The sequence below is a fragment of the Acinonyx jubatus genome, chromosome C2, assembly GCF_027475565.1.
Source record: "Acinonyx jubatus isolate Ajub_Pintada_27869175 chromosome C2, VMU_Ajub_asm_v1.0, whole genome shotgun sequence".
Classification (NCBI taxonomy): Eukaryota; Metazoa; Chordata; class Mammalia; order Carnivora; family Felidae; genus Acinonyx; species Acinonyx jubatus.
This window is the reverse complement of record NC_069384.1, coordinates 13,087,441-13,109,227: the sequence shown is the minus strand read 5'-3', so window position 1 is coordinate 13,109,227 and position 21,787 is coordinate 13,087,441. Positions and strand designations below refer to the sequence as shown.

Sequence of the window (21,787 nt, the reverse complement as noted above, 5' to 3'; positions counted from 1 at the left end):
CACCAGATTTCTTTTGAAGTCAGCTAGCACCTCACCTGGTCAGGGTTCTGCACCTGAGGACATGATACACACCTTCATTCTCAAGACTTCTGAGATCTTGGTGGTCATGCCTGAAGAGGGTTTCTTTAGCCCTTGATTGATTTTTACCATTAGACACAGCGGTTTCAGGAGATAGCCCAGGGATCCATGGGTTCATCTACCTTCAGGTTGCTTTCAGTTTGTAGCAGAAGCTCTATTTTCCCTTGAGAGTCAGGAGAAATCAATCCCAACCAACATCACTTTTTTTTTTTTTTTGGTTTGTGTGTGTGTGTGTTTGCAAATTTATTTCTGAGTGAAAATGTATAATGTAAGATCAGTGAAATACACATGCAGCAGCCCATTGTCTTATTTCTTTTCTGGAATGTGTGTTCCTTGGACAGAAGCAATACGTACGGTGGATGGCAATGCTGACCAAAGAATGGCAGGTAACAGAAGGCAAGTTCAAATCCAGAAAGAATGTTTATATCAGTGAGGACAAATGCTGATGCCCCATGATAGAAGGGGTCACATAAGTCAATCTGTCCTCAGGGGGCAGGCTGGTCCCTCCAGGAAAGACAGTATTAGGAGATAAAGGATGGCTCATACTTGTTTTAAGTTGGGTCTCAGCACTGGAAGCAGCCAGACTAGCCTTGTCTTTAAGTTCATCAATAGGCTCCCTTCCCACCTCCATGGCCACTTTGCTCATGAACTCACTGAACAGTCACTGACTGGGGTGGCTGGGGAGGAGGTTGACCGATAGCAACAGGGATGGGTATTTTGTCCACCGGTTTATTCAGCACCTTTGCCACTGCAGGAGAGAGTCTTTTGGCGAGTATGCACTTAGGGCACTTTCCTAGAAGGCCGTCCACATACCTCCTCGATTAGTAACCTCCTTCTTACTAATTATCCAAGCTTATTCCTTCCAAGTTCATGACTCGCCATCCAAACATTAGCCAAAGCCCACAGGCCAAGAATCATATGACACTTTACCTTATGCCATCCTACAAGAACATGTATTTCATGAGGTCGAGGATATCATCTGTTTTATTAGCCAATGGCTTCTCCTTAATACATGAATGCCTTTGATTGCCTTTAAATCTTAAATTAATACTGAAATCATTTACCATTATCAATACAATTTTTTAATGCAATCAGTTTTAATGGCCAGGTAAGTTTTCATTCAATGAATGTAGTACCACATTTCTAGTGAGTGGGGGTCAGAGACAGAGAGAGAGAGCCTATTGGACAATGAGACAGCTGCATGTCACTCCTTGACTCTACTGCAACCTTTCCAAATCTATCTGAAACTCCACTATTCTCTACTTGCCTCTTGCCTTATAGAAGTCTTGATTGTCCCCAGAAATCAATGTGGTCTGAAGAAGCAAAAGTTAATCACGTGCAATGGATCAGGGCCCTGAACACTAATTCTTCTGTGGTAGGAACAGAACTTCAATCAACCAATTTTTTTCTGTTGGTTTGCTTATTTGTTCTTGACACTAAGTCCTGGTAAAGAAGCGCAGATAAAACATGATAACAACGTGTTGAGTTTTAAGTGCTTCACGTGTTACCTCACTGAGTTTCTACAATAACCCTATGGAGTCATCGCTAAGGCAGAGAGAAGGTAAAGAACTTGTCCAAAGTTTCACATTGCTGACAGAACACCAGGATCTGCACAAGGCAGTCTGACTGTGTGACACCATTCTAGATGTGGTCTCAAGTCATTTTATTCAAATGCCTTCATGGCAAAGAAAGGCATGAATAAAGAACATTAAGAAGCAGGTTGATAGTTTGCTCTTAAAATGGTGGTAAGATGTCTACTCCCAGTTGGGAACCACAGCAGCCCCTAGTTATTTAGAACAGGTTGAAAGATGTCGTAGGATTTTTTTGGAGGGAGAAGAGTTTCTTGACAACCAAAAATGACTCCTTCCTTTGACTCTCTCGGCCCTCAGTTGACCGAGGCTTCTTATCTTACTTACCAGGAGAGCGAAGAGTCTCATTACAAATGTTCGCGTAATGGACTCCCCAGTTTAATGGTCACTCCCCATCACCTCCAAAACACACACTAATCAATGCCCATGGCATGTTGTATGCTCATAGTTAGTTGACCACTCTCTCACCCACCTGCTGATTTATCTGCTGTGCTTACTGAGTCCATTGTGTTAGCACCTAAACATTTTTATGCTGGTTGTACTATTACAGTAAATAATTAATTTAATTAAATATGATGGGAACCATCTTTTTAGAAACAAATCGAACACCTACAATGTGCCAGGCTCTGTTCTTCATGCTCGGAATCAGCTGGTGAACAAAGCAACAAAGATTTCTTTTTCTCATGTAATGTATGCTTTTTTTTTTCTTAATTTTTTAATTTTTTGAGAAAGAGAGAGTGTGAGCAGAGGAGGGGCAGAGAGAGAGGGACAATCTCAAATGGGCTCTGCACCGTCAGCGCAGAGCCCGATGTGGGGCTCAAACTCACGAAACTGTGAGATCATGACCAGAGCTGAAATAGAGTCAGACGCTTAACAGATTGAGCCGCCCAGGCGTCCCCCCAACTTATGTTCTACGCAAAAGGATATAACCTACCTTACAGAGTGTATCTCTGAGTTGCCTGCTTCCACGAGACTCAACAAATGTGAGTTGCTCAAAAGTTTTGCTTAATTTGGTATGGTTGCGACAACTGTAAAAAGATTTGAAAAAACATTGCAAGGATCTGGAAGGAGGCCACACTCAGAACACTTCACAAGTATTTTTAAATTCTTGTTCTATTTTAAAGAAGTCAAAATTAGAAATATATGGATGTGACTTATAGAAGAAAAATAACGAAGCCATCCAATCAACAAACCCATACCCAAGAAAGGCTTTGGGCATTTATCAGAAAATAGGTGAAGATTCCTTACTTTACATATTTTAAGTTAAACTGAAGTGGTTAAGGCAAGTATGCATCTTTTCCATTTTTAATATGGATTTGCACTGTAAGTGGTCTTTTTTTTCCTTAAGTTTTTAAAATTTATTTTAGAGAGAGAGACAGAGTGCATGCCCACGTGTGCAAGGGGCAGAGAGAGAGACTCCTAAGCAGGCTCCATGCTGTCAGCATTGAGCCTGATGCGGGGCTCGATCACACAACCAACAGATCATGACCTGAGCCAGAGTCAAGAGTCAGTTGCTGTCAGCTGAGCCACCCGGGTGCCCCTGTACATGGCCTTTGTTGATTGGCAACCAACAGCTAGTCCCACCTGGGTCAAAGACTTTCTGCTCTGTTTTTCAAGGACCTGTGGAATCAAAAACCACCAGGGGAACTGCAGTCCTGAATCCAAAGTTCTGGGAATGAGCCCTCGGAGTCTGTATTTAAATCAAACTTCTAGGAACTGGCTGAGAAAGGCTGGCCACGAGGCCTCTCCTGCTGATCAGGGCAAAACCCCTAGGTCCTTCTTGGTCTGGACCTTCAACCTTGAAGATCAGGACTCAAGACACCATTTCATGGGAAAGCTCCATCCTGTCTTTAGAGGACAAAACCTTTTTAGAGGTCTCGTGTTGAACTGTGTCAAAGCAGAGACCTGGTGTTAAAATAAATGGAAGTCACCTTGCAATTCTTAGGCACACCAAGGAGATCAATAAAAGCTCCTTGACTCCAGCAGTTTATGATCTTGGGACAAACTCCGCCTGTGTCATTAGGTTATGTTGCTAGACAGTATACAGTCTAATTAATAGCAGAATCACATGCTACCGATCCTGCAGGGCTGCGAGAGACTCAGGATGACCAATGGTCCCCATCTGCCCAGGATTAGGAGGTGTCCTCAGATATGGGAGTTTCAGCGCCAAAATGGAGACAGTCTGGAGCCAACTGGGAGAGTTGGTCACTATAGAGAAGGATGGCTTTGTTGGCAAGCACGGTGGGGAAGGCATTGCAGAGGAGGAAGAGAAGCGGAGTGGTGCTGGAATCTAGAAGAATGTACAGCGACCCAGAGCTTGGCGGGGAGAGAGAGAATGCTAATACAAATACACGGGTGGCCTCCGGGATCCCCAGCGCTGGTAGTTTCAATCCGGGTATTTTAGACAGAGCGTGCGCTTAGCGATTGCTTGGCACGTTGCTGCAAGAAGCGAGAGGGAGTAAGTGGTTTTGCAGGCTCAACTGCTGACAGGGCCTGTGTGCACCTACCTCTGAGTTCAGGATAATTAGCTCGTGTCTGCAGCAGCTTCGAGCGTGTGCAGCCCGCCCCGAAACCCAGATGTTATTAGTCGGTCAGCACCACCTTAACAAAACCACAATTCAGCGGTCCCATCATCCCTTATTTCTTCCCCATTCCTTTGAGGGAGCCGGATGCCTTCAGGTTTCAGGCGAGTCGGGCGTCTCACGGGAACAGTAGAGGCTACGGTGTCTGACGCCACCCATGGGAATGGGCTTCAAACCGGTTCCGGGCCCCGGTGGTCAGCCTGGGGGGCCAGTTTCTGAAGTAGGCCATCGACCTCCTATTAGGGGCTTTGCATTCTTTGTCCCGCCTCCTCGCTGGTTGCTGGCGTGTTTACAGATCTCCTTCCTAGATGTATCATAACCTTGTATCAACCATCCCTGTGACATCACAGGCCAGATGCTATTTCAATAGACATCATAGCTTTTAAAAAATGTTTATTTATTTTGAGAGAGAGTGTGCAAGCAGGGGAAGGGGGAGGGAGGGGGAGAGAGAGAGAGAGAGAGAGAGAGAGAAAATCCCCAGCAGGCTCTGTGCTATCAGCACAGAGCTGCATGCGGGGCTCGAACCCACAAACCGTGAGATCATGACCTGAGCTGAAATCAAGAGTCAGGCGCTTAACTGAGCCACCCAGGCGCCCCCGAGGTCACATATCTTTTAATGAGAGAGCTGCTAATGTGGCAATGCAGCTGAAAGCACTGAAGGACAGCCCCCTCTCCACCCTGAGCTCAGGCCAACTGCCTGAGGGTCCGGGTCAAAGGGCTCTGGTGAGGGCTGAGCTCTCAAAGCATGTGTGTACATATATGTACATACATATATGTATGTATGAGAGTGTGTATGTTGCATGTGGTACATGTGTAGGGCGAGTGGGTATATATGTGTGTGTGTGTGTGTGTGTGAGTGGGTGTACCTGTGTATGGGTGTATCTGTGCGCATGTGTGGGAATGGTGTATGTTGTATGTGTATGTGTGTGTGTAGGTTGTGTGTATATGTGGTGTGTGCATGTGCATGTCCACGTGTGTGTATGTGCACACACAGGTATGCACACAGCCTTCTTGAGGGATCCCGGAGAGTTGGTGGTTATGCTCTGGGCCCCAGCTGGTGAACAGGCTTGCCAGCCCCTGGATGTGGGTGCCGAGACATCTCCCTGTTCCTCGTTCTGGTGAGAGGGTGAGTGACAGTGCCGGGGACATGGGAGGGGGAAGTCAACCGATGCAGAACCCAGGCTGGGCTCTCATCCTGTCATCGTCCCTCGCCCAGTCGGAGTTCATGGCAGAGGGAATCACAGGAGGGTTTCACCGCAAACCATAACCAGCCTCAGACACCGGGCCAATCTGCCCATCTACTGGGAGCAGTTTGCCAGGCCATCGTTGCTAAGCAGTAGATACGAATCCTTCACGTGAGCCCTCCAGCTTCCAGATTTATTTGGAGGATCCCACCCCTCGGCCAGCCCGCCACACAGGGTGGACGGAGTGAGGAGTCAGCAAAGCTGACTCACTTCAGACGTTTTGTAAAGCCCAGAAGTCGAAGCTATTCCCGCAGGATGGCTGTTAAGAGGTCTTGAAAAATCTACGTGGTAGATGGAATACACTGGCCACTTCCTACGTGACCGTGGAGGAAGAGGTGAACTCTTACTAAACAGATCAACGGTTTAAAAACCCAGAGAGACAGACTGGGAAGCAGAGAAGCCAAGAACATGAGTGTCCATTCGCTGTCATGAGCCCCGAAATCTGAATGCCAAGGATTCCTTGGGATTAGACTCTTTGGCTTTCTTTCTGACGGGCTTAGGCAAGTGCCGTCAGTTCCCTGGCACATGAGTGTGTTTTCCCCCCAGCAACGGCACCCACGTAAGTTATTGCACAACTCAGTCATCCGACATGGCCTTAAGAAAAGGGAGTGCTGTGTGAATAGGGGTTAGGAGCTGTTTAAAGGTGACAGCATACTCCTCTTTCATATTAAGTCTTTTAAATTGCCACATCAAATACCTGAATGACCCATGACCCTTGTCTGCATGATCACACAGAGACATTTGCAGCCACTTTTGTTGGAAAGGAAAGTGCATGCCACCTCCTGACCAGACTTCAGACAAGCTGGCCTCTGGCCACTGGTTTTCTTTTGCTCTAAAAACGATGGGTTCTCTTGATCTGCAGTGAGACGCCTTTGTACCGATAACCATCTGACTGCTCTTCCTTTCTTCTCTCTGCCTTTCATTCTTTTCTTTCACTTGTGTTGACAGAGAACCTATGAGTGATGAAAAAGAAATCATGTTTCTGGCAGTCACTGAAGTTCACTCCATATTTTCCCCACACTCATTTCAGCTGTAGGAACTTCACATTTTGGGATTCCATGTAAACGTTACTTACAGGGACGCCTGGGTGGCTCAGTCGGTTAAGCGTCCAACTCTTGATTTCAGCTCAGGTCGAGATCTCACGGTTCACAAGATCGAGCCCTGCATGGGGCTCTGCGCTGACAGCGAGGAGCCTGCTTAGGATTCTCTCTCTCTCCTGTCTCTCTGCTCTTTCCCCGTGCTTGTGTGCTCTCTCTCTCTCTCTCCCTTTCAAAATAAGTGAATAGACTTAATAAAAAACCCTTTACTTACAATATACATCAGAGCTACCCAAAAGAACTTTCTGCAATGATGGAAATCATCTATATCCACGCTGTCCAGTACAGTAGCCACTACAGGTGGCCCTTGAGCACCTCAAATGTGATTCATGTGATAAAGGAACCACATTTAAAACTTTACTTAATTTTAATTGATTTAAATTTAAATAGCTGCATGTGGCTGCAGGCTATCCTAGGGAACAGTGCTATTACAGAGCATATATGTGTCTCCAAGGCTTTCCTCCTCCCCTGCTCCCTCCAAACCCAAGTTTGCTTTTTTTTTTTTTTTTAACTATAAGTGACCCTGGCATGCTTCAGCATCCCTCTCTAGGCTCCTTAACATGAGAGGAAGTAAGCAAACACTCAGCTTGTTGCCCTACAATTTCTGCAGCTCTCAGACTCCTTCATGTGGAGGCTGGGAGGGGGGTTGGGAGAGGCTTACTGAAATGTCAGTAACATGGTGAGAAAACGTCCGTTCTCCACCAGACATTTCCTTTGTTGACACGACAGGTTTTCTCTGTGTCCATGTGAGGAGAGCAACGGCTCACCCCGAAATGGAATGCCCGACGTCTCAGGTGGGTGATGTTTCTATTTCAGTTTAATGTGTGTTTAAACTCATATAAGTTCCTTGAGTTATGTATGCTTGAAGGTACATTATAAATGTTTTAGGAGAAAGCCTGTGGAAATTGCATTGCGATTACATAACCAGAGAAGAATTTGACGAGTCCTGGGTTTGCACGAAGGAAAGCAGCTCAGGAGGGAGCTGAGCCTCCAACCAAAGCCCCACTTCCCCAGGACAGAATCATCGGAGTGTGACCCGGGTGATACTGGCAAAGAGCCCGGGCGAGGAAGATGGTTGGGAAAGGTGGATTTACTCAAACGGGCTCCTGGGAAAAGAAAGGAGCAAGGAGTTTCCAGGGTGGAAAAAATAAATTTCATACTTTTTAGCGAAGGTCGAAGGCAGTTATTGAGCCCTGAAAGGAGAAAGTGGGTGGAAAGAGAATATAGCACAGATAATGTGTACCTGGAAAAGGTCTGGGGCCTGAAGACAGTTCATGGGTGTCAGAAGAACAGGACAGATGGGGTCTGCCCGTGATTGGGTGTCACACAGACACCACGTTAAGGGGATGATGACCAGGTCTGGGGAAGAGTCCTTGTATAAAATGGGAGAAAGTGTCTCGTTCACTTATTCAGCCATCCGGCTGTTTAGGTCTGCTCAGGCTGCTGTAACAAGATACTATAGACTAGGTGGCTTACACACCAGCAATTTATTTTTCTCACAGTTCTGGAGGCTGGGAGCTGGCTGATTTGGTTACTAGTGACAGATCTCTTCTGGCTTGTACCTTCTTGCTGTGTCCTCACATGGCAAGGTGGGGTAAGGGAAGGAGGGGGCGGGAGAGAGAGAGAGAGATGGAGTGGGAGAGGGGGAGGAGAGAAGGGAGGGGAAAAGGAAGGGAAGGAGGGAGGGAGGGAGGAAGAGAGCTGCCTGTCATCTCTTCCTATAAGGGCCCTAATCCCATCAGACCATAGTCCCACCCTCATGAGCACATCGAACCCTCATTGCCTCCCAAAGGCCCCATCTCCTAATACCATCACACTGGGAATTAGCACTTCAGTGTGTGAATTTGGAGGGGAAGACAAATTATAAGTATATAGCGTCAGCCATTCAACAAATATTTATTGAGCACTAGTTACTAAGTGTTACAGTTATATTGAGTAAAACACCATCTCAGTCTCAAGGAACTCAGTGCAAACAATCACAGCCCAAAGACCTAAGTGCACTAATAGAGAAAGTGCTGGGAGGTGCACAGAGGATGAGGGACCGGCTCTGCTTGGGGGTGTACGGATTAGGGTTATGTGACATTTGAGCGACTCTTCTCTTCCTTTCTCTTCTCTTCTCTTCTCTTCTCTTCTCTTCTCTTCTCTTTCCTTCCCTTCCCTTCCCTTCCCTTCCTTTCCCTTCCCTTCTCCTTCCTTCCTCTCTTCCTTCCTTCCTTCCTTCCTTCCTTCCTTCCTTCCTTCCATACCTCATTCATTCAATCAAAAAGTTTATCAAGTGTCTACCAAGTACAAAGTCCTATTCTACTGCCCACGGTCATGGCACTCAATGAGTCAGACAAAAATACTTGACCTTTGGTGATTATATTCTAGAGGAATAAGATAATAAATAATAAGCGACTAGGTAAACTATTACACAGTCTATCATATTATTATTTCTTTGCCTCAGGTTTATTTTTTAAAATCTTTATTATTGAAGTATACTTAACACATGACGTTCAGGCGTACAACATAGTAATTCAATGATTGTATATATTACAAGCATCTCTCGAAGAACTAGGGAGGTACAGAGAGGGTGATTCCCAGACAGAGGTGACAGTATGTGCCAAGTCAGGAAGGTGGTCGAGGCACAGTGTGTTCTGACATTTGGCATGATCTGTTGTGTCATGGGATTATGAATGATGGCATGGGCTAGGATAGGTCAGTAGGAGATGACATTAGAGAGACAGGTTGGACTTGGAGGAAGATCCAGATATGCCATGCTAAGGACTTTGAACCTGCTCTCAAAGGAAATGGGGAGTCTGAGAACTAGAACAGAGTTTTAAACGGGAGAATGTGCAGACCTACGTGTAGGAAGCTAGTGGGCATTGCATTAATGTGCTGGGGCTGCCATCACAAAGTACTATGGACTGGATGGCTGAAACAACAGAAATTTATTTTCTTACAGTCCTGGACACTGGAAGTGCAAGATCGAGGTGCTGGAAGGTTCAGTCTCTTCTGAAGCCTCTCTTCTTAATTTGTAGATGGCCATCTTTTCCCTGTGTCTTCACATGGTCTTCCCTCTATGGTGTGTGCCTGTCTGTGTCCGAATTTCCTCTTTTTGTGAGGACACAAGTCCTATCGGATTAGGGCTTACCCTGATGACCTCGTTTTAGCTTGCAACCTCTTGAAAAGGCCCCATCTCTAAATATAGTTACATTCTGAGGTACTGGAGGTTAGGGCTTTAACACACAAGTATGGACGGGGGCTGGGGAGGTGGGAGCACAATTCAGCCCATCACAGGCATCCATACTGAAGGTAGGCTGGATAACAAAGGCTGGTAGGTGATGAACTACTTTAAAGCTCTTTGGTACAAATTCACTTGTTGAGTAATGGTGAAGACCTGATTGGGGGCTGTGGTGGGGACAGAGAGGAGCTGGTAGTTTGGGGAGGCATTGAGAGGCTAATGGCTGAAACTAAGTCAAGGAATTTACTAGAAGGGAGAAGTTTGTACCCCTTAACTCAGAATCCCTACCTAATGTCAACAAATACTCGACACACAAACGGGTGCAGATGAAAGCCCGTGAGTTCAGGATATAACAGATACCCTGACTGCAAGGTGATGAGATCCAGCCTCAGTGTCACACCCAGGATCACTGCTGAGGTAGAAGTGTGACACTTTTTATAATAATTTCTTATCTGAGAGCTCTTCATCCTGCTAATAAATTCTTTTTTTTAATATGAAATTTATCGTCAAATTGGTTTCTATACAACACCCAGTGCTCATCCCAACAGGTGCCCTCCTCAATACCCATCACCCACCCTCCCCTCCCTCCCACCCCCCATCAACCCTCAGTTTATTCTCAGTTTTTAAAAGTCTCTTGTGGTTTGGCTCCCTCCCTCTCTAACTTTTTTTTTCCTTCCCCTCCCCCATGGTCTTCTGTTAAGTTTCTCAGGATCCACATAAGCGTGAAAACATATGGTATCTGTCTTTCTCTGTATGACTTATTTCACTCAGCATAATACTCTCCAGTTCCATCTACGTTGCTACAAAAGGCCATATTTCATTCTTTCTCATTGCCAAGTAGTATTCCATGGTGTATATAAACCACAATTTTTTTATCCATTCATCAGTTGATGGAAATTTAGGCTCTTTCCATAATTTAGCTATGGTTGAAAGCCTGCTAATAAATTCTGCTTCTCTATGTGCACAAGAGCTTGAGCATACACCTTCATCAGGTCTAAACAAAGGGACTAGTATATTTCCTAATGTCCTGAAGAAGTGGTTGGTGATTTAGGGGAGCAGAGTTATCTAGAAAAATCATTGGAGGGACTCAGGTGCAGTGAAAGTGATCCTTTGCTCCCTATTAAACCTCATCGTGCCTATGTTGTATATTCTCAGCATTACCGAGACTATTGCTTTATCACATTACTTATGTCATATAATTGTTTTTGACTCAATGCCAGAAACACCTGGACCAGAGAGGTCCCTGACTTCATTGAAAAACAGCTTCCAAGTTTCAGCAACTTTTAAAAATAGAATTTCTAAAGTCTTCCCTTTGACTAGAACAAGCAATCCTAAAATTTGTATGGAACCACAGAAGACCCCAAATAGCCAGAGTAATATTGACGAAGAAAACCAAAGCAGGAGGCATCACAATCCCAGACTTTAGCCTCTACCACAAAGCTGTAATCATCAAGACAGTATGATATTGGCAGAAAAACAGACACATAGATCAATGGAATAGAACAGAGAACCCAGAATTGGACTCACAAATGTATGGCCAACTAACCTTTGACAAAGCAGGAAAGAGTATCCAATGGAAAAAAGACAGTCTCTTTAACAAATGGTGCTGGGAGAACTGGACAGCAACATGCAGAAGAATGAAACTAGACCACTTTTAAACGTTAAAAAAAAAAAAGAAAAGGGGGCACCTGGGCGGCTCAGTCAGTTAAGCGGCCGACTTCGGCTCAGGTCATGATCTTGTAGTCCGTGAGTTCGAGCCCCGCATCAGGCTCTGTGCTGACAGCTCAGAGCCTGGAGCCTGCTTCAGATTCTGTGTCTCCCTCTGTCTGACCCTCCCCTGTTCATGCTCTGTCTCCCCCTGTCTCAAAAATAAATAAAAAACGTTAAAAAAAAAGAAACTAGACCACTTTCTTACACCATACACAAAATAAACTCAAAATGAATGAAAGACCTAAATGCGAGACCAGAAACCATCAAAACCCTAGAGGAGAAACCAGTCAAGAACCTCTTTGACCTCAGCCTCAGCAATTTCTTGCTTGACACATCTCCGAAGGCAAGGGAATTAAAAGCAAATATGAACTACTGGGACCTCACCAAGAGAAAAAGCTTCTGCACAACAAAGGAAACAATTGACAAGACTGAAAGGCAACTGATGGAATGGGAAAAGACCTTTGCAAATGACATATCGAATAAAGGGTTAGTATCCAAAATCTATAAAGAATTTACCAAACTCAACACCCAAAAAACAAATAATCCAGTGAAGAAATGGGCAGAAGACATGAATACACACTTTTCCAAAGAAGACATCCAGATGGCCAACAGACACGTGAAAAGATTCTCAATGTCACTCATCATCAGGGAAATACAAATTAAAACCACACTGAGATACCACCTCACACGGGTCAAAGTGGCTAAAATTAACAACTCAAGAAACAGATGCTGGTGAGGATGTGGAGAAATGGGAACCCTCTTGCACTGTTGGTGGGAATGCAAACTGGTGCAGAGGCTCTGGAAAACAGTGTGGAGGTTCCTCAAAAAATTAAAAAGAGAACTACCCTACGACCCAGCAATAGCATTACTGGGAATTTACCCAAGGGATACAGGAGTGCTGATTCATAGGGGCACATGTACCCCAGTGTTTATAGTAGCACTATCAACAATAGCCAAATTATGGAAAGAGGCCAAATGTCCATCAACTGATGGATAAAGAAGATGTGGTGTATATATACATACAATGGAATAGTACTTGGCAATGAAAAAGAATGAAATCTTGCCATTTGCAACAACGTGGATATAACTGGAGGGTATTATGCTAAGTGAAATAAGTCAATGAGACAAAGACAGATATCATATGTTTTCACTCATATGTGGAAGTTGAGAAACTTAACAGAAGACCATGGGAGAGGGAATGAAAAAAAATATATTGTTACAAACAGAGGGAGGCAAACCATAAGAGACATTTGAATACAGAGAACAAACTGAGGGTGGAAGGGAGTGGAGGTGGAGGGGTGTGTGTGTGTGGGGGGGGGATTGGTGATGGGCATTGAGGAGGGCACTAGTTGGGATGAGCACTGGGTGTTGTATGTAAGTGATGAACCATGGAAATCTACCTCCAAAACCAAGAGCGCACTGTACACACTTTATGTTAGCCAATTTGACAATAAATTATATTAAAAAAAAAAACAAAGGTTAGATGTAATGCTATTAAAAGACATCAAAATAATAATAATAATAATAATAAAGTCTTCCTTTGAGTCATTGCCCCAGAACTGAACTCTCCTGCTTTTTCCTTTTCAGAACTCCTTCATGCTACTGGGTCACTGCCACTTCTGTCTTCCTCCAAAATACCACGTACCTAGAGCACGGCACCACTAAGCACGGGTAAGAGGGGAGAAGGCAGTGAAGGTGTGTATGGCACAGTTCCTGCTTCCAGGAGCACACAGTCTCCTGAAAGAAAAGAGAAGCGCAGGATGTTGAAATGGGACTCTTGTCTCTCTTTTTGGCTGAGGCACCAAGTCAATAGATACAACAGCAATGACATTGCAAAGCGAGGCATGTGGTTTCCCAGGCAGGACTGCAAAGGAGGTGACTGGGAAGCCAGCTTTGAGGCCCCAGCTGACCACCAGCTGCAGCCTATACAAAACACTGGAGAGGCCAAGAGAGAGGCTGGAGGTTAGACAGAGGATTCCTTTGAAGAGAAATAGGCAGTGTGCACTGAGTTTTATCCCTCCACGGAGGGGGAGGTGGTGCTGCTACCTTCTTTCCTCGGTCTGTGAGGGTGACTTCAAAAACACCTTTGGACAGCTTGTCAGGTATTCCAAGGAAAATGGGTAACTCAGGGGACCAGAGTCTGGGTATGTGGATTCTCACGAGTGAGAGGTTGGCTGAGGCCACAGAGAAAAGGTCTGTGTGCCCGCACTTGAACTGACCGCAGGCCAAAGATGCATGTTCACTGTGGACCAGAGGTGAGTGTGTGTGTGAGAGAGAGAGAGCCCTGGGGGATTATCATAGAGAAGGCCCAGAGCAGAAAGAAGCTAGAGGAATTGCTATGTGACCATGGGCCAAAGGAGGGCTTTAAGTGACCAGCTAGATGGGACTCTTCTGCCTGAGTCACAGGCATGATAGGTGGGAAATAGCCCCAGTTTTGGGGGGCAGGAAGGAGGCTCAGAGAAAGAATTGGCTTCACACAGGAGTCATGTGACCAAAGGCTGCTTCCTCTGTCCCTTCCCTGATTCTAACCTTGGCAAGGACAGAGGTACAGCCAGCAAGGTGAGTGAAAGAGAGAAAAAACCAACCACATGGTTCCAAGGGCCCACCAGAAGGAGGCCCAAACCGATAGGGAGGGACTTTAACGTTAAATGGAAATTTGACCATTATATGGGCTGGATATTGTGAACGTATTATCTGAGAGAAGCAAGAAGCCGCGAGGCCTGCCTGAGATTTCATATGGTGGCAGAGAAAGAGCCAGCCCCTCCAGTGGGTTGAACCCACTCTTTTAGGGTAAGGAAACACTGTGTTCTGATTGTACTTGGTGATTTTCCCTCTTTCCAGTACTGGTTCTATGCACACATAATGATGATCTCAGGCAGAATAATGTACCCGTCTCTTGTTGCCTCAGTGCACACCCATTGGACTCCTCCTCTGTGCCAGACCCAGCCGACTCTGGGGAACAACAGGGAACAAAACCAGGCAAGGCCTGGACCCTTCAGAGAACTGACAGTCCAGCTGGGGAGACTCTAGACCCTATGAAACAAACTCACATGCAGCATGTTTTGAGAATGTGATGAGGGAAGAATCACACAGGAGTGGAGTAGAAAAGAGGAAAGGCTTCCTGGAAGAGAGAGGACGGAGTTGGGTCCTGCAGAAGTGGCCAGCCCTGGGTGGGAAGCAATGGCCAAGAAGGCTCTCCAGACAGAGTGACCAGTGTTCAGGCACATCATGGGAGAGGAGTGGTCCAATGTCGTGTCAGCACAGAGTGTGCAAAAGGCCAAATGAGTATGAGTCTATTATAGGAAATAGAATACAGTAGGCAAATCTACAGAGATGGGAAGCAGATTGGTGATTGCCTAGGGTTGAGGGGGTTGCTAATGAGCACTGGGGCTCTTGTTGGGAAAAGGAAATTTCCGAAAATTTGATTGAGATGATGGTTACCTTAAATACATTAAATATACTGAAACCATTGAATTAGACACTTCAAATGAGTGAATTTCATGGTATATGAATTATATCTCAAAAAAGCTGCTAAGAAAAGAATCCAGTCACAGCACAATAAATATAGATGATACAATCCGTAGAGAATTCAGAATCTGGCAACACTAGACAACATGTCATTTAAGAATAGGTGACAAAACTATAAAGAAATCAGGGGAATACAGTCAATAATATTGTAATAACTTTGTACAGTGACAGATGATAACTAGACTTACTGTGGGGATATTATAGGGTATTGTATGTCAGTTATACTTCAGTAATAAAAAAAAAAAAGAAAGGGAATGATCCTGCAAATGTCAGGGCAAAATTCATTCTTGGAGGCAGGAGGGAAACAGGTAAATGGGGGAGTACAGAAGTCAGTGACCATCTAACAAAGCCAACATAGCTGAGTCTTACTGTGACTGGTGGTTTCACAGGCATGATCTTTATAAAAATAATTGTACATCCCTTAGGAACAATCTTTTGAGTGTATGACATGTTTCAAAATAAATAAAGACAAAAGGGGAGGAGGACAAATGAGAGACAGGACCAAAAGTCCCCTGGCACTCATGGGGAAGAGTCCAGAGCACGAGGTGAGACCTAACGAGGGAGACGATGGGGAGCCGTTGAACGTACTTGAGGAGACAGCAAAGGGATGGGAGAGGTAGTTTAGGAAGGTAACCAGGCTCTGTGAGCAAGATGGATGGGAGGAGAGAACAGGGTCTGAGCATGTGCAGTGGGCCAGTCGGGGAGGGGGTGCCATGGGAATGGCGTGAGGACCACCGTGCAGAAATCAGTGATGTAAGAGTAAGGGATGAAGGATGCCTGGGAGAATGAATGACAGCATGGTGGGCAGAGATAGGGAGTCAGGGAGGAGGGGCTGGAGGGAAGCAGAGATGAATAGTTTAGCCTTGGCTACGTATGGAGTATAAGAAACTACTATATTATAAAATGAGGGATCTCAGGAGCTTGCAACTATAACTCTTGGCAAATTGTAGGTTCCCACATAATTATGGGATCTTTCCAAGTTCTATTTGGACCAGGTTCTTTGAGGAACCTGCCTGTCTTTTGTAGTCCCAACCCTCTCTGTATCTCAGCCTGATCTGCAGTCCCCGCCCCCCACCACTTTCCAAGATGTAGAACGAGATGAGTCCCGTTGGTTTAGCCCGGGGCCTTGGCAGTGCCGATTTGAGAGGAGGCTTTTCGGCTTCCCAGCTCTGAAAACTCTCCTTGGATAAATTGTTCTTGGCTACCCCAGCTTCCTGCTGCTCTGGGAACCTTATCTGGCATAGCTTGTGAGAGGAGCAGAAATGAAGGTCGCCAGGAGGTAAAGACTCCTAAGGCTAGGACCTGAAGGAAGAACAAGCTCATCCAGTTCCAGTTGGGAGGAGCAGGCGGGCAGGTGCCAGCGAGAGACAGCGTGAGTGGAGCTGACAGGGAGGGGCCCGAGAGCAAGCCAAGGGCCAAACTGTGCAAGCAGTTAGACTGGACTGACTATTTACCCTAAGGGTAACTGAAGCTATTGAAGGTTTTGAAGTAGGGAAATGATATGATCGGTGTCTACTTGTGGCTAATGAACATTTACTGTGCGCCAGGAATCCTTCAATCTTTTCATCTACACTATCTTATTTAATCTTTTTAGTGGCTCTATGGGACTGGATATGATCCATCCCTCCATCCCTCCATCCACCCATCCACCCACTCAACTCTCCATCCTTCCATCCATCCATTCCCTCCATCAATCTAATCATCCATCCATCCATCCATCCATTCATCCATCCACCCAACTAACAAGTGTTTAAAAATTGAAGACAGCTTTGTGCTAGTCACTGTACTCATGTTCTTTGGACAGATGAGGAAATTGAAGGGTCCTCACTCCTAGAAGTTCAAATCAATTCTTTAAAAAAATTTTGTTTTTTAGTTTATTTATTTTTGAGAGAGAGAGAGAGAGAGAGAGAGAGAGAGAGACAGAGTGCGAGCAGGGAAGGGGCGGAGAGAGTGGGAAGCACAGAATCTGAAGCAGGCTCCAGGCTCTGAGCTGTCAGAACAGAACGGAGCCCGATGCGGGGCTCAAACTCACAATCTGCGAGATCGTAGATCATGACCTAAGCCAAAGTCGGCGCTTAACTGACTGAGCCGCCCGGCACTTAACTGACCTACAGCCTAGGTCAAATCAAGGCTGTAACTAGAAAGAGGCTTGGCCAGAATTCAATTCCAGGAAAGCAGACTCCAGCGCCTGGGGTTTTCCACTGGATCAGAGGCATTGCTCTGGTCTCTTTCCAGGGTAGGACTGCAGGTCCTGGGTGAGTCCTAAAGGCAAGGTCACCTGGGATCCTGAAGTATGAATTGGTCTTCAGTAAAATGAGGGGGTTGCTGAGGCCACTATATATGAGATGAATAGAATAAAAGGCACATGTGTGAATGAGTTTGGCAGACCTGGTTACCTGCCATTTCTCTGCCTTCTTTCTTGCTAACAGACGTCTGATTTGGGGGGTGGGGCATGCTGGGAAAAGCAAAGTGTGGGGGCACCACAGTGTATCTAGTTTCTATAGAGACTTGTGATTGGTTTGAAACCAATCATGGCTAAGCTAATACTGTTTGTTAGGTACTCACCTTTTCTGCCCCCTTTGCAGCTAGTGGGGGGCCAGCCATGTGACCAAGTTTTGGCCAGTGAAACAACGGGGAAGTCTGTTGAGGGCTTTTAAAAAATGGTTTTGATTGCCCCGATGGAAAGCAAGAAAATCAGCCCTGTCTATCTAGCAAGGGCTTCCCTCCAGACTGCTAGTATGTGAAAAAAGTAAATCCCTAGGAGTTAACCTTTTTTTCCATTACCTCTAGTTGACTGTGTGCTAACTGATATAATAAGCACGGTGAGGAGAAGGCAGGAAGGAGAGAGCTTATTTGGAGTGTAGGGTGATGTGAAGGCACCAACGGGAACGTGGCTTTGTTTTCTCATTACTTTATGTGTTGTAAATCTTGAAGACAGGGTCACTTTTTCTTTTCTGTTTTTATCTTTTCCCTTCTGTACTCGCCTAACTTCCCCCTTCCCTTTCGCCCACATCAAGCCCCCATGCACCATGACTTGGTTTGGAATGAAGACATTTCCCCTTTGTTGATTCTCACTCTACCTTTGTCAAGTTATCAAAAATTTTCCAGATAGGGCAGACACCTAAACGCTTTCACTGTACTCATGAAAACTTCTACAGATGCTTCGCTTATTATTTTCTTTAATGCCCAGAAGGGAAGCTGGTAATTTAGAAACTTACATGGTCCTTTGAGAAGAGGAAAGGCCTCAAGCCAAAAATGTCATAAAAGAATTTGGAGGGGAGGGAAGGGCAGTTGTAAAAATAAAATGACAGAGACAATGGAAGAAAAGGAAAGAAAAGATACAAGGGAGTCTTTTGAATCACTGGCATTTTCATGCTCTCACAAGTTATCGTCAGCAAAACCTACATGACCCCCTACCCCCACCCACCACACACTTTCTGCTTAAATCCCAGCAGTGGACTGATGTCTCTTCTATCAGGGGAGACATATTTCTGAGATATCTAATTCTAATAGCCTTGCACAACAGCACTGTTAGTTACTTTGCATACAGCTGTTACCCCAACTTCCCTTATTCCAAGTGAACAGCGTCCCATTTTTAATTACCCTCCAAAGTGTGGCAGCACTATTCAGATTAGGATGGCCTTGCAGTGGCTTCAGACCTAGGTTAGGGAGTTGTTCTCCCTTCCCAGGGATTGGTTTATGAATGGCCCTGTGACACAGTTTTGGCCATTGAGACGAGAGGGGAAAGCTGGTAGGGATTTTATGGGGGAAGTTTCCTTTCTTTTTAGAAGAGGTGGGCATGTTTGTTGTTGTTGTTTTTTCAGATTCTGGTGTGGATGTGTAAAGAGGTTATGCCTGGAACGATGACAGCCTTTTGCGGACCATTAGAGGAGCTCTCCAAAGGATAAGCCAGCATACTAAGGATGGTAAAAAGAAAAAGAGTCTGTGTTTTTGGTTTTGTTTCACCTTCATATTAACCAACTCTGGAAATATTCCCCTTTCGAACTTAATGTTTTATTATTAGACTGACTGATCAGAAAGAAGACTGGGTAAAGGTGAATCTTCAGATTCTTGCAGTGCCAGAGAATAAGGAAGTGCTAAACTGCCACCCCCAAGGGGCTATGTCAAAGGGACACAGCTGAAAGACCTTCCAATGGCCCAAACTGGGACCATTTGAGCAATAAAATAATTGAAAGGTGCTGGATTATAACCTGAAGTATAAAATAAATATCCACAAGTCCATACTAATATAAAAAAGTGAATAAATACATGAAGAAGAATGGAGGAATCTCCTGGGCAGAAAAATTCCAAATAATTCATGTAGATATTATGTCCTCAAAGAAGTGAAGCCTAACTGCCCACTCCCTAAGTGTGGAATTCCTTTAGGAGGAACCACTTCCTTCTAAAGAGTAAACTATGGAAACTGGGGAGAAAAGGGTTACTCCACAGCGGAGAATCTTGACACATGTGACCTCAGCTGGTGATCAAGGTCAACATCAACAGGGGTTAAGTCATATTGATAGAATGTACCTCTGATATCATGTGGTAAGAATGGCACTTTATCTCTCTGGTTTCCCTTCCCCAGACCCATAATCCCTTTCTAATCATGAGACTAACATCAGACAAACCCAAATTTAGGTATGATCTAAAAAATTCTTACTTGGTACTCCGCAAAGCTATCGAAATCATCAAAAACAAAGACAATCTGAGGAACTGTCATAGCAAGAGAAGCTCAAGGAGACTTGGTGATTAACCAGAATGTGAGATCCTGAAAGGGATCCTGGATATGAGGTAAAAACAAAGGAAATTTGAGTAAAGTATGGAGTTTAGTTAATAATAATGTATCAATGTTGGTTTATAAATTTTTTTAAGTTTATTTATTTTGAGAGAGAGAGAGAGAGAGAGCACATGTGTGTGTGAGTGGGGGGAGGGGGAGAGAGAGGGAGACGGAATGAATCTCAGGCAGGCTCTGCACTGTCCAGTACAGATCCCGATGTGGGGCTCAAACTCGCGAACCGTGAGATCATGGCCTGAGCCGAAATCAGATGCTTAACCCACTGAGCCACCCAGGTGCCCTGATTCACAAATTGTGACAAATTTACCATACTAATATGAGATGTTAATAATAGGGAAAAGCAGGGGAGGTAGATAGGGATTCTCAGCGTTATCTTCACAAAGTTTCTATAAACCCAAAACTATTTTAAAATTCAAAGTTGATTTTAAAAAAGAGAGCTACCAATATTAAGAATGAGAAAGATTCTAGTCACTACAGGATATTAAAAGGATAATATTATGAACAACTTTATGCCAATTTATTTGGTAAGTTAGACGAAAAGAACACAATTGTTAAAGACCCAAGCTACTAAAGTCACCCAGGAAGAAACTTAATATAGTGTAGATAACTTAAGTAGCCCATGGCTATTAAGGAAATTTCATATCTAGTTTAAAACTTTTCCACAGAGAAAGCTTCCAGCTCCGTTAGTTTCACTGAGAAATTCTATCAAACATTTAAGGTAAAACTATGGCCAGTCTCACACTTCTAGCCTTCATTCCAGAAGGCTAGCATTACCCTGATATCAAAACCAGCATAAGACATCATGTGAAAACTATACCCCACTATACTTCATGCAAAAATGCTGAGCAAAATTTTAGCAAACTGAATTCAACAATATGTAAAAGGGATAATACATCATGAGTAAATGAGGTTTATCCCAGGAAGGAAAGCTTGATTTAACATTTGAATGTCAATCAGTGTAATCTGTATTAACAAAATAACAATAAACAGAAGAAACTGAGCACTAATACACATTAACAGAACAAAAAAGGAAAAACCATATGATCATCTCAATGCAGAAAAAGCTTTTGACAAAATTCAACATCTATTCCTGATAAAACTCCAGCAACTAGAAACAAAAGGGAATTTTCTTCAACCTGATAAAGACATCTATGAAAACCCACAGCTAGTATAATATTTGCTGGGAAAGAGAATGCTTCACTCCTAAGATCAGGAGTGAGACAAAGGTGCTTACCATGGTAAGCAAGGTTGTACTGCAAGGTTGTGCCAAGGTTGTACTGCGGTTTCTATACACTGCAATAAAGCAAGAAAAAGAGATAAACATTTATATTTTGAGAAAGAAGTCAACCTGGCTTTATTTACAGATGACATGGTCATTTCTGTGTAAAGTTGTATGAAATCAGTGAGTTTAGCAAGATTGCAGAATCAATATACAAGATGAATATACAAAATCAATAGTATTTCTGTACATTAGCAATAAGAAAATCAGAAATTGAAAACTTTGAAGTATGCCATTGACAAAATCATAACAGATATGAAATACTTGGAAGTCTAAAGATGTGAGGGGCGCCTGGGTGGCTCAGTCAATTAAGTGTCCGACGTTGGGTCAGGTCATGATCTCAGGGTTTGTGAGTTCAAGCCCTGTATTGGGCTCTGTGCTGACAGCTTGGAGCCTGGAGCCTGCTTCGGATTCTGTGTATCCCTCTCTCTCTGCCCCTCCTCCACTTGTTCACATTCTCTCTCTCTCTCAAAAAATAAAATAAAATAAAATAAAGTTAAAAATTTTTTTTAAATTAAAAAAAAGAGAGATGTGAAAGACCTGTCACTGAAAACTCTGTAACATTGTTGCAATAAATGAAAGAAGACCTAAATAGATGGGAAATATACATGTTGATGAATTGGGAGACTCAGTATTGTTACAATGTTAATGATCTCCAATGT

General features: G+C 44.3%; 1 long non-coding RNA gene across 1 annotated transcript; it reads left to right on the top strand.

Moving 5' to 3' along the window:
• The first annotated feature begins 4,718 nt into the window (after positions 1–4,718).
• LOC113594396 (uncharacterized) lies at positions 4,719–21,098 on the top strand. The gene is made up of 3 exons (XR_003414788.2): positions 4,719–7,384; positions 13,111–13,194; positions 18,876–21,098. It is a non-coding gene; the product is annotated as an uncharacterized LOC113594396 (long non-coding RNA).
• Positions 21,099–21,787: the final 689 nt, after the last annotated feature.